Genomic DNA, 5,356 nt, shown 5'->3' with positions numbered 1-5,356 from the left:
TTTGTTATTGTTTACGGGAGTGTTCGTTTGTTTGTAGGTATGTGTGTGTTTGGCTGTACTTAACGTTGTGTGTGCGCGTATTTAAATGTGTTGTTTGTAAATAACAAATATCGGGAAGGCCGCAACAACACTGGCCAGGCTCACAGAGCGCGTTTGGGGAAATGCCAAACTGACAGTACACACCAAGGCACAAGTCTACAGGGCATGTGTGGTGAGTACACTTCTCTACGGCTCGGAATCCTGGACCCTGCGCTCTCGCCAGGAGAGACGGCTCAATACCTTTCACATGCGGAACCTGAGACGCTTCCTGGACATCACGTGGAAAGACCACGTCACCAACAACACTGTACTCGAGAGAGCAGGAGTCCCTTCAATGTTCACTCTCCTGAAACAGAGACGCATGCGTTGGCTGGGACATGTCACACGCATGGTCGATGGCCGCATACCGAAGGACCTCTTATATGGAGAACTGGCATCAGGAAGGGGACCCACCGGAAGACCTCAGCTGCGTTTCAAAGATGCCTGCAAACACGACCTCAAGCAGATGAACATAGACATCATCACTTGGGAGGCAGCAGCTGCGGACAGATCTGCCTGGAGATGTAAAGTGCAGAAGGGACTCCAGTAATTCAAGGATGAACTGAAGAGGCAGGCGGAGGATAATAGATTTCAGAGGAGGTCTCGACCACTGTCAGACCCGGAATCTGACAGTGGCGTTTACGCTTCGGCGTTTATCTGCGCTCGCTGCGGTCGGAACTGTCATTCTCGGGTTGGTCTTCACAGCCACAGCAGGCGCTGCTTCCAACTGGACTACAACAATTAGACACTCAGGGCACAACTCCATAACCCCACGGGATTGACGGATGCTTACATAGAGGTTTGTAAACAGTTTCTTGAGTGTGAAGGTGTGTGTGTGTGTTTACTATTTATTTTCATTGTGTCTGCAGGCTCAAGCCTTTAGCACTTGGGTCTAGCCTCTCTAACCAACAGTTGTCACATGTACCTATTTACTTTATCAACTCAACCACTTGGACTGGTCGGTAGAGCGACGGTCTTTCTTCATGCAGGTTCAATCCCAGACCGTCCAAGTGGTTGTGTACCATTCTTTCCTCCTCCACCCCCGTCCATATTGTATTGTCTTCATACACCTTCCAAGTGCTATATAGTCGTAATAGCTTTTCGTTTTCTCCTCATAATTACGTTACCCAAGCTACAACATTTCCATTAAGATTTCAACTTAGATTCAACAGAGCAGAAGTAGTTGTTAAACACACATAGCAATATCTTACTGAAGCGACCATACGAGTCATAAATGCTCATACTCCGCCCAAGTAAAACAGAAACAAGCAACACTTAGTGGGCCAGCCAGAGGCTTGGGGCCCGCGCAGGATTATCCCTGAAAAAAAATGCAACATTTCCTTCTCTCTCTCTCACAAACACAAGCGCACACACTATTTATATTGAGCAATCTTCACTCCGTCTCACTCACACTAACGCCACTTTAAGGAGTATCATTATAATTTAACTTCTTAGTTTCAATGATGATTATCACTCGATAGTCAATTGAAATTATTTCATCTGGCAGTGCATTTTCATTTAAAATTTTCATTTTATCGAAAAACGTAAAGAATTGTATGGAACTTGGTAATTTAGGGTACTTAAAAATGTTGAATTGAGAACAACAAGTCAGGTAATGAGTGATTGATAATCCTGTTTCAGCAACAAGCAACAAACGCCGCATCAACACGGGGCACAAAGGCTATACACAACGTTCCATAAATCTGCAATAATGTCACAAACGCCTTTATCCATTGACTGTAAATTAGAAATCAGGTCATGTTAGTCTGGGACACTCTCCCACTCGCCTCCAATCACCGTGCGATTATTGACGGATTACCTCGTCTCCATTAATTGATAATTAATAATTGTGTATGAAGGAAAACATTATGTGAATGATATAATATGATCAACAAAGTAACACCAGCAGCCATGGACATCAGCGCGTCTGCATGGTTCCAGATGTATGAAATATGGTTTCAGAATTTTGAACTCTAATTTATTGTACAAAAATGCAGACCTGCGATAAGTTATGAAAGTAGAATCCGAGTCATTGATCCTGAATGTGGGTAATTCTATTCATATGACAAATAGCCTTGGAGAATTATTAATTATATACTTACAAAAAATTACTTAACATAATAAAAAATGTGTTTTTCATCCAGTACAATAACTGCACCAATCCCAGAGAATTATGCTTCAGTATGGTCCTAAAAGATTAAATGTATATGTCTACCAAACAATTGTTGCTGAACAATTTCTACTCATCTTCGAATGCTTCAAACTACGATGGAATACAGCTGTTCAAATTCAGGTTATAGCGAGAATAGTATTATGATACGAGATCACTTTAAGTAAAGAACGAAAACAACTTTTGGAACATTGACAATGCATATAATAACATTGTTATTATGTGTCGGGAAAAGGCTTTAACCAGATATTGATAAAACATTGCCAGAATGTCTACCGCAGATGCTCTAGGCACCTGTACGGACCGGGGCATCAGTTTAGAGAAAAATATCGTCTTCAAAAGAAAGGAAACAATACCAATAAATGCCGTGATTTCGGAACACATCGGGGAAGCCAGAATGCAGCCACCCAGGAAATTAGATCGGTCCAAAGAGACGTTGGAACACGAACCGAATCTAGAAAGAGATCCCAAGTCAAAGTAGATATATATACCACTTTAAAAAAAAAAAAAAAAAACTTATCTCTTGAGAGTGGGTAGCCTGTAGCCAATACCAAATAATAAAAGTGTCTTTTAAATAATTGTGTAGCATGAACTTACGTGTAAAACATTTTAATAATGTAAGTACTATGCAAATATTATTTATAATGTAAGAGCTGAGAAGGTTTCTTGAATCATAATGACCATATTATTTGAGACAATGATTAAGCTAATTGGCTCACAACCAATATGACCTGAGACTATTTAAGTTGTAGATAGGGGAGCCGGTCGGCTGAGCGGACAGCACGCAGGACTTGTGATCTTGTGGTTCTGGGTTCGATCCCAGGCGCCGGCGAGAAACAATGGGCAGAGTTTCTTTCACCCTATGCCCCTGTTACCTAGCAGTAAAATAGGTACCTGGGTGTTAGTCAGCTGTCACGGGCTGCTTCCTGGGGGCGAAGGTCTGGTCGAGGACCGGGCCGCGGGGACACTAAAGCCCCGAAATCATCTCAAGATAACCTCAAGATAGAGCCTGAAGTGTGGCGAGTTATCTTACACGATCTGTTCATTTGTAGTCTTTGGTTCAACATAATAATAATAGACCTAAAAAGCGTCCTGTCCCCAATAATGGAAACTCTGCACTGTATGAGAGATAACGGATCTGTCCGAAGTTGGAGCCCAGACGCCTAGGCTTGGCCTTATCTAAACTTGTAGGAGAAATGGTCTGGGGTATGGGGCGGACATAGGCCAGTAAGGGTAGGCCTAAGTTAAATGATTTAAGATTTCTTATTATTTACTCACAACCCCGTGCCCCCCCTTCCCTTTTCACCACATAAGATTCTCACAGTTTGCATTCTGGTCAAGTGTGAAATATTGGTGTTGATCGAAGATTTGTTCGTGTGTAATCACAGTAGTGTCCTTGCTCCATAATATTATATTTCATGAAAGGAAAGAAGGCAAACCGGTTTTGGACGAAGTAGTGGGGGAGGGGGAGAGAACGGGAGGTTGAGGGAAAGGGCGAGAGATGAGAAGGACAACGAGGGGAAGGACAGGAGAGGAGAGGGAGGTCGATAGGAATGGTGGGAGAGAGAAAGCACGGGACGGAAGACAAGGATGAGGGGGGTGGGGGTGAATAGACAACGAGAGGTTGGGGACGGGGAGTGGCGAGAGGCACGAGTTACGGAGGACGAGGGTAAGGGGAGAGGAATGGATAGGTAGGTGGACAAATGAATGGATAAATGAATAGATAGATGTGGATAGATTGATGAGTAGAAAGACAGATGGATTGATGGACACATGTTGGATAGATAAATGGAAACAGATGGATAGATAGATAGATCAATAGATGGATAGATAGATGAACACTAAGCTTTATAACAATAGTTTGAAGTGAAACAAATAAAAATACTTCGAGGTAGTGAAAAACGACCCAACAACATAAGGATGTCTTCAACTGGTTCTCTAGCAAAACTACTCTACTACTGAGAACACGGGAACTATGTGGCCAATATGATGATCCGGTAGTTAACCGCAAAACCTGTTAGTACCTTATGCTCCTAGAGAAGCAGCAAATTCCTCTCCTGTGTAGCTAATCATGACTTTGAGCGAAGGAATTTTGGGAAAGAAAACTGGTCAAAAGAACTGGTCAAAGAAATTACAGAAGCACTGGTCAAAGAAATTACAAAAGCACTGGTCAAAGAACTGGTCAAAGAAACTACAAAAGCACAACCTCTAACCAAAACATAATCATCACCATGTAGTACAAAACAAAGAAGACCACTGATCATCTCATTAGAGACAGCTCGAAGCCGACGGAGAACCCTTGACTGCAGTCTAACGAGGTATAAATGTACACCTGCCCCCATGAAGGATGTAGCCTTCAGTCTAAGAACATAGGTATGAGGTCGACCAAGCTAACGAGGCGGTTGACCTGTCATCTTCAATCAGGTGCCCCTTAAAATTACATGAGAGAAGCCCATGGCATCACCCTAACAAGTGAAATGTTGAATAAAAACACCTGCATATTAGATAAAGCTCTAGTTGTAAGATTACAAATTATTTGAGGCCCTTCACATAAAAGACTAACAACCCACCATAAACACTCAAATAACGGAACTCTTCACTCTACCACCATGAGAGTGAGAGCAACACTGGAATGCGACGATGTCAACGATGACGTCACTGGCCAAATTGCCATGCCCCCTATAGTCACCGAAGTTTTAGTCTCCTGACTTGTCACTGAATGTTTAGTTTATTGGCCCATGCACTTAATAAATCCACAAGGGCCGTGATGAGGATTCGAACCTACGTCGTGAGAATCCCAGCGGATGGGGATCGTTTGGGATTCCCAGAGAGGATCCCATGCACTTAACCTTTACTCCTTACTTTCGCCTTTCTCCTCACTTAACTTTGTATGTTCGTGACCTCCCAGTAGTATAAGTCCGTGGTTTCCTCCTATCTCTTCACATGAGAATGATCCCTGAAGGCTCGAAATGCTGTATAAATTGTAATAGGTATAATACATTCTACCTTTAATTGATGTCCTTTTAGTCAACCTTGAACAAACATGACATTTGGAGAAATCAAATTAAACCAAGATGCAAGAGCACTAGTCAGAGGAATAGAAGCTCT

Source organism: Procambarus clarkii, chromosome 2 (genome assembly GCF_040958095.1).
Source record: "Procambarus clarkii isolate CNS0578487 chromosome 2, FALCON_Pclarkii_2.0, whole genome shotgun sequence".
Lineage (NCBI taxonomy): Eukaryota > Metazoa > Arthropoda > Malacostraca > Decapoda > Cambaridae > Procambarus > Procambarus clarkii.
This window is presented reverse-complemented; position numbering follows the sequence as displayed.